This window comes from Grammomys surdaster, unplaced genomic scaffold (genome assembly GCF_004785775.1).
Source record: "Grammomys surdaster isolate TR1022 unplaced genomic scaffold, NIH_TR_1.0 167, whole genome shotgun sequence".
In the NCBI taxonomy this organism is placed as follows: domain Eukaryota; kingdom Metazoa; phylum Chordata; class Mammalia; order Rodentia; family Muridae; genus Grammomys; species Grammomys surdaster.
The window spans coordinates 9814594-9823072 of NW_021604615.1; the positions used below are offsets into that span (position 1 = coordinate 9814594).

General features: G+C 47.8%; 1 non-coding gene across 1 annotated transcript; it reads right to left on the reverse strand.

Moving 5' to 3' along the window:
• Positions 1 to 7474: 7474 nt before the first annotated feature.
• LOC114620322 lies at positions 7475 to 7606 on the reverse strand. Its single transcript, XR_003711306.1, has one exon. It is a non-coding gene; the product is annotated as a small nucleolar RNA SNORA17 (small nucleolar RNA).
• Between the last annotated feature and the right edge of the window lie 873 nt (positions 7607 to 8479).

An 8479-nucleotide genomic window follows, 5' to 3' on the forward strand; every position in this document is an offset into this window, starting at 1 on the left:
GGCACGTGCTTTGTCAACTGAGCTGTCTCTACAACCCGTTCCATAGTTCTTTAAAATGCGTTTATCATTCTCTGCCTTTTTATCTTTGTCTCCAGCGCGGCTTCGTTTCTCCCAACACATCTCCAGGGTTCAGCTTTGAGTTGTTTTTGTTTCCTCCAAACTCTTCTCTTTCTTCCTGTGGGACCAAAACTCACCTACTTTCTCCCCCAGAGCTCGCTCATCCCATATTTTGGGCTCTTTTCTGTTTCATTATGACAGTGTAGCCTTTCAAATTTCCCACTATATGTAAAAAACAATCTAAACATACAGGGGGAAATCACCTTGTTTCATGTCTCATTTTATTCCCAGGCCTGTCATGTTATTAGAGCCTCACCACCTACTGAAAGAGGAGACTCCCTGGTGCCCAAGGATGATGTGCAAACAGAGCTTGAATGTTTCCTCGTAGACTTCAAAATCTCAGGGTGAAAGTCACAATCCAAAGTGATTAAATGACAGCCCAACAAGACACAGCCAACCGTGGGCATGAGACTATTGACTTATCAACTGCACCGCAAGCTACCAAAATCTAGAAACCCCTGCATTTTGTTCCTTATTATGAGGGACAGATTAGGGAGCCTGTGATTTTGCTGGAAAGTGTTGAGGGGCTCTTTGGAGAGAGTGGGAGGTGGTGAGGAGACTGGGCAGTAGGTTGGCATCGGCGATGAGGAGGTGAGAATTAGTAACCATTCCCTAGCTACTGAAAGCACCCTAGCTTCACTGAAGGGAGAGGTGTTGCTCTTTATGAGGGAGGGGATGCAGAAAGAGAGTATCCGATGACATTCATCTTCCCCCATCCCATGACCATGAATGTTGTCTGTGTCAGTCCTAGGACATGGTCTCAAGTCCTATGACATGGTGAGCTCATCAGAACACTCGTCATTGTTTCTTTCTATAAAGGGGAAGACAGATGCAGCCACAGAAAACTATGGTGCCCTAGAGTGGTGGTTCTCAACCTGTGGGTCGGGACCCCCACAGGATGTCACATAGCAGATATTCTGCATGTCGGATATTTACACCACGATTCAAAACAGTAGCAAACTATAGTTAGGAAGTAGCAACGAAATGATTTTTGTGGTTGGGGATCGCCACAACATGAGGGACCATATTAAAGGGTCACAACGTTAGGAAGGTTTAGAACCTCTGTCATAGAGAAAATGTCCAAAGAGCTTGGGTCTGTTTCATTTTTTTCACCATTTTATGGCCTTACTATCTCCGAGTACACCTTTTGATGAGGAAAATGAACATGTCAGGCCTTTGAGACACACTGCACATCTTCACGGGGTTACAGCATAGTGTAAGTCTCTGTGATCTTTCCTGCTAGGCTCTGTCCTAATTTCTTTCTGTTGCTGTGACAAACACATGACCAAAAGCAACTTCTGGGAGGAAAAGATTTGTCTCTGCTTACACTTCCAGGTCACAGTCTTTCTCTGAGGAAAGTCAGGGCAGGAGCTTGAGGCAGGGAGCTGGAAGGGAACACCATAGTGGAAAACTGCTTGCTGGACCCCTCAGGCTCATGCTCAGCCTAGCTTTCTTCTCCAATCCAGGACCACCTGCCTGGATATAGTCTGCCTGAATAGGCCTTCCTGCCTCAATTAACAACCAAGAAAATGCCCCACAGACATGCCCACAGACAACCCAACTCCTTTTCCCAGGTTGTTCTAGGCTGTCTCAGGTTGACAGTTAATGCTAACTAGGACACGAACCATGACTGTGATGGGCCTGAGAGCCTGCTTGCTCCCTGGAGAACAGGTGTGCTTTGTAGTGATAACGAATTTCCCACATCTTCTAGACAGGAAAGGAAGAGAGGAGACAAAGAACTTTGAAAAGAGGCTATTACAAAAGCCAAATCTGGGCTGGTGAGATGGCTCAGTGGTTAAGAGCACTGACTGCTCTTCCAGAGGTCATGAGTTCAAATGCCAGCAACCACATGGTGGTTCACAACCATCTGCAATGATATCCGACGCCCTCTTCTGGTGTGTCTGAAAACAGCGACAGTGTACTTACATATAATAAATAAATAAAAAAAAAAACAACAAAAGCCAAATCTACTGCGGCAATCGGTGCCGCCAGTAGGTGGCGATCTTGCCCTACGTTTGGGAGCCATGCAGGCTCTCAGCCGGATAGTTCACAGTCACTGTTAGAATTCACGTACTTTATTATTATTATTATTCTAAACACTGGCAATTCTGCCCAAGGAGGTGAAGAAGGAGAAAACTTTCTTTCTGGTTTAGCAGCATGAGCAGTCTTAATGATGAATACGCAGACTTGCCAGTTCTGAGGTGCCGGGGTGCGTGAGGAATGTGAGCGGACAGTTTTTTGCTTTATGTATGTTAAGAAGTGTAAGTGGTAGCCAATCTTCCCTTATCTATCCAGTTTAACCGTCTCCGTGGTGACATTTAAACCCATCAGTGTAGCACATCACGCAGTGGTGAACAAAGGAAGTCTTCGAGACTCATTGCTCGTTTCCCTCTGCTTAGTGGTTTCCAGGGTCCCATGGAGTAAGACCCGACCTCAGACCCCGCTGGAAGGATTGTGGCTTCTTTACTGCTTTATCCAGCATCTCAGTCAAAACAGTGGATTTTCCCTAATGACCACAACCTTTATGAGAACACAGAAACAAGAGCGTGTTTTGCTGATGGAGATTTGTGAAGGCAGCGACCACTATACCTACAGGCCTGGGGGATGGGTGCTATTAACAGCAAGAACTGCTGACCAAGCTGTCCTTCCTTGGGGGAAAATACAGAGCCGGAGTGAATCGTGAGAAGGTTCCAACTCAGATTCTACTTAGTGGGAGTTCTTCCTCGGCTTTCTTGCCACAGTGGGAAGAATCTCATCTCTCTCAGGCCGTGTGCTGTCGATGGAGAGTACCAGTTCCTCTAAAGGCCCCATGTCTCCCACAAGAAGGGCCTTTTTTTAGTTTGTACGTCTGTGACAGGCCCGGGCTTCCTCACCTGGTGGGTGTCCAGATACCCATGTAGAATGGTCCTGGAGCATTCTGCTTGATGCTGAGTTCTGTGGCTTATGTGTGTGCTTGAGTGTGTGTGTGTGTTTATGTGTGTGTGTGTATATGCATTCATGTGTGTGTGCACACATGTGTGTGGTGTGTGCCTATGTGTGCGTGTGTGTGGCCACGTGTGTGTATTCATGTGTGTGTATGTGTGTATGCATTTTGTGTGTGTGTGTGTGTGTGTATGTGTGTGTGTTTGCGTGTGTCAGAAAACGTCTTTGTGGAGTTGACTGTCTCCTTACACATTTACACATGGGTACTGGGGTTCAAACTCTTGGACAGCAGTCAGTTTGCCTGCTTAACTGACATGCAGGCCCAGGCTTGCCTTCGGAAGTAAACACCTGGCTTGTGCTTCCATTCCTTGGCCACAGGGCATCTCCCAGTACAGCCCAGGATCAGACTGGAGTGAAAACACGGCTGTGCAAGAATCCCACAGGGAAGAAAAGCCAAATACAGCTTGGTTACACTAAAGGTAATGTCTAGTAAGGGGCTACAGATAGTCCCTCTCTCTCACCAGCAGGGTGCTGGGGTGGGAGGGGGGCTCTTCCCTCTTAAGGAGCAATGACTGGGCATGCTCAGTGGTCAGATGTGCTAGCAAGCTGCTGCAGTGGGAGATACTAGGTTATGGTGGATCTGCACTTTGAACACTGTTGGAGCAAAGCTGCAATCCTCAGGGTCTTGCAGAGTCTCCAACCAAGCAACTATGTGAGGAGATACTTTCCAAGCCCAAAGGAAGGTGCGCTCCCCAGAGTGGAGTCAGCTGAGAGGAGCCACAGCATTTCTGTGGTGAGAGTGTACTTTCTCTGTGTGGGGACATTCTGTGTGTATGGAAACACCCTAGGAAAACACATTTCCTGCTGGGGATTGAGGTCAGCACAGTGGAAAGCCGTGGCCCTGCTCAGTAATAAGCAAGGCTTTTTTTGGAACCAATATGTAATACCTCCTCCACAGAGCCTTGTAAAGGTCTTGATGGCATTACCTAGGTCTGCCAGGACACTGCTTTGCTCTTGTAAAGTTCAGACAGGACTTTGTCCTGATGGCAAGTTGCTTACTGCACTTTACAGAGCCAGAGACACACATAATCAAAGCTAAGATGCTTCCAAGGTTATAGGTCAGTCTCTCAGGGGATTGAGACCTAATAGTAACTACCTTCCTCATGCAGTGGCCCACTCAAGGTGTCCACACTAGCCTGCAAGTGACTCAGCTCTGTCCTAATAGGACCAGTCCCTGGGGCTCATGGAGACATTCTCCCAGAAACCCCATGTTACCTCATGTTTTGTATTCTGAAAGATATTGTTCAAGTATAGCCACATATATGTAATAAATCTCTCTTAGGTTGTACAGCTTGGTTCCCTGAGCCTAATAACCCCCATCTTTAACTAACCAGCTATACTTGATTAGAAGGGCTGGAGAGATGGCTCAGCAATTAAGAGCACTGACTGCTCTTCCAGAGGTCCTGAGTTCAAATCCCAGCAACCACATGGTGTCTCACGACCATCCGTAATGGGATCTAATGCCCTCTTCTGGTGTGTCTGAAGACAGCTGCAGTGTACTCATATACATAAAATAAGTAAATAAATAATTCTTTAAAATAAAAAAAGAGAGATAGTTGGGAACAGGACTATTAGTACCCCCTTCAGAGGAAATATTGATTTGAACCACTCCTCCCAGCTATTTGGATATAAATTATGCTCAAATTGCCCTTGGCCTCATGGTCTCAGGCTGTTGTATGCTATGTAGGCTGGGGAAGGTTCACCTGAGAGGATTGTCTATGCAGCTTTGAGGAAGCCATCCCCCATGCTGCCTTGGGGCTACCTGAGATCCTGTAAGCAAGCCCTCATCCATGCCATCTAAGCAAGCTCAGTGAATTAATTGGCTCAGCAGGGTGAACAGTGGTGAGACTGTATTTGGTTTATCACTGGGACCTTGTGAGGAGGGGGAAGATGTTCCCTTCTCCCCTGGGAAGGGTTTCTCAGCAACACTTTGGTACCAAGGAAAGATGCTTTCTGTCAGGACCTTGCTTGTCCTCTCTGGAGAGAATGTCAGCGATTCATTGCCTGTGGCTCGGGAGGATCCTACAGTTTTGCAGGCAAGCTTTGGTGCGGTGATGCGGTCGTGTTTTGGCAAGCCTGGTGGTGATATGATTGTAGGTGCTTCAGTGGGCAAAAAGCCAGTCTCTGCCGGCTGCAGGAGTTAAGGAGGCTGCTTGACCATTTCCAGAGAGTTGTTTAATTAAGCTGCAGGGCTCACAGCATCAGATGGTCTCCATCCTCATTCAGGAACTCATCATAACAAGTCGTGTCTTCCCTGAGGTTCCTCAGTCTTCCCTAGTGGAATAGTGGGTTCACCTGAGAACAAGACACATGCAGTTCAGATTTCTAAACTTGGCCACAGACTTGTTTTCTGCCTCTGTCTCTGGCATGGGCACACTCTTGGCTACTACTGATCGGACTCGTCACTATGGAGTTCTGTGTATTGGACACGGTTTAATCGGACGGCCCTGAATTGTTACATGTGACTGGCTGCAAGAACAGGCTGCAGTAGATGGATCGAGTTGGGCCTGGTTTCTCTTTGTTGTCTGAGTGATTCCTATTTATCTCTATCTGTAATGCTTAGCCAACCATAGGTGTTTGTTAAAGGGCTATGAATTATTCCATAAATGTGCACTCTCTTTTGGTTCCAGGCCAGGAGTTTACATTAGAAGTCAATGCATGGGTCTCCTGTGTGACCATCCACATGTACAGTGAAGTAATCTTGTGTTTGGTCTGTCCCTGTGAACAATGCCATCTGCCGGGCAGGTGTAGCCCCTCTGGCTCCTTGCCTTTGTGATGTCCCATCCCTGGAGGGACAAGTTGGTGCTGTTGCAAACCTCAGCCACTACCATGTTTCTTGTGACATATTTTCTTCCTTCCTCCCTCCCTGCTTCTCCTCCTTCCTTCCTTCCTTCCTTCCTTCCTTCCTTCCTTCCTTCCTTCCTTCCTAAAACCATTTTATTGGTTCTTTATGAACTTTATTCCACTCACCACAACCTCACTAATACCCCCAATCCCTGCCTTCCAGCCTCGTAACCTCCTCCCCACAACAGAGAAAAAAACCTCACTGTGGAAGCTGTAGTATGTCACAGTGTGCCCCACAGTATACCCTTTGACCACACATTTTTGCTTACAAATATTCATTTTGCTGTTCATTGGTCTGGTATGAGGCTTCTGGCTTCTGCTACTCTATCAATACTGGAAGCTCACTGGGACTCTTCTGGGATATCCTGGTATTGCTCTGTGTCGTGGAGATCCCTTAGTTTTGTATCTGTAGGGCCGGCCCCTTCATCTGCTCCAGCAGTTTATCAAGGGGTCAAAGTCCTGGATCTGAGGCTGAGAGGTGTCTGAGCTGGTCAGCCTGCCAGCTCTCCCTCTCTCATGCCTTCGGAACTGGCTCACCTACAACCCCCATATCCAAGGCAAGTGCTACTGTGCTCCTCAGACAAGGAGCAGGGCCTGATCTCTTGAGTACTGCAGCAGGTTAGGGGCAGGGTCAGCTCTCCTGCCTGCTGTAGGTGGAAGGAAATGAGAAAAGGTGAGTCATCTCTCCCTCACCCCTGTCACCACATGGCAGACAAGTGATGGGGCTGGCTCCCCCGTGCTCACACCTGCAGAGCCAGCTTACCTGTGCCCCCACCAACAGGGTCAGCTCTCCCATATACTGCAGCTGGTGAAGGGTGGGGTCAGCTCTCCTGCACTCATGCCCCCAGGGACAGCTCTCCCATGATGTCTAAGTGAGGAGTGGGGCCAGTTCTGCACAGCACTCAGACGTTAATATGTCTCTGTGTGGTAGCCCTGACCAGAGACTTCCACCTGGTCTTTGTGGTCACAGATGCCCATTACTGCAGGGCCATAGGTCCAGATGTGGCTCTCGGTACCAGCACAGGCCAGGACCCCACTATGGTCCCAGGTAGCATCAGAAGCTACTCATATCATGCTGTTCCTCACCACCCTCAAGTCTCCAGTTCTGCCTCTCTTCATTGTGCCCACTTCCTTCTGTTTCTCTTTCTCTTCCATTTCTCCACCACTTACTCACTCCACTTAGTGGTACTTAGAGTTTCTGAGTGTCTAGAGTCATCTCAGGAGTGGTGTCAGGAGTGCTAAGCCCTGCTCATGCATTATGGTGCCAGGCAGGGGTCATCTCAAGCATGGTCTCTCTGTCACACCAGGCCTACACAGTGCCTGACTTGTGGTCATCTCAGACTGGCTCCCTGTTCAGACCCCATGGCACAGGTCTGGTGGCCCCAGGCAAGGGTTAACTGTCTTAGGGTCACTTCCGCTGAGGTCCCTCGGTCCCAGGAAGATTCTTCTAGTCTGTGGCTTGCTCTTGGACCTGGGAGCTATGGGGGTCTCCACAGTATTGGATTCCTCCTAGGGTTGTTGTTTTTCAGGGAATGTTAGGTTATTAATCATTCAGATGTTCACAGGTCAGAATACTGAGCACAGGCACAGCCTCTCTCCTCTCTGCCACCTGCTGGCACACATGTGACACAGCAGCCACACCTGCAATGCTTCTAGGGGTAGGTTGAAACACATTATTAACTACTTGAATAAAGTAGTAGACCCTTTCTGAAGAATCAGAAGCCAGGTGCATTGAAAGCTCAACTGTTACACGTGCTATCCAGATCCATGCATTTCAGCCTCTGAGGATGTGGTCCTCCTGTGTTTAGGAGCATAGATGTGAGAACAGGTACATAGAATCCCAGCAGGTCTAAAAATGACCACTTATGAAGAAATGTAAAAATACCTATGTTCTCATCTGAGATCATTTTACTGCATCTGCTTCTGCAGATACATGTAGCACACTCAAGTCCAGCCTTCCTTCCCTATCCCCCAGAAGTGGATGAGTACACGGATTCAGCATGGATTTGAGTTAATCCAGACTTCACTTGCATCTGCTGGAAGTAGGAAACCATCTTACCTAAGGGCACAGGGGCTTTGTCCTGTTTATCATTGCGGGGCTTCTGCTTCCTGATTCTGGTTTGGTGGAAGAGTTTTCGCATTGAACCAAATAAAGTTTGGACTCTCACAGAAATGAATGAATGGATACCCACATGAAATGCCATAGGCAATGACAAAAGGTTCAAAATGACATGCTCATGCTAAACTGTGCTGAATATGTCAAAGTAAACTTAGTCGGTATGGGGATTTTAGAATCAGGACGTTGGGTCATCTCAGTGGAGACATTCATGCTTGGTTAGAGGTTCCCTCTTAGATGATCTGGAAGCTAAGGATATAAGTACCACTCCTCACCTGGGACAGCCTTTGGCCATCCCTGGGAGCTTAAAAGGAGTCAATGGAACCTAGGTTAGAGCCTAAAAGTATCGCTAAACAAACTGCATAACGACCTCACTCTGGGTGCCCACCGCTGCCTTTGGAGTCTCTCACTGGAGGAATC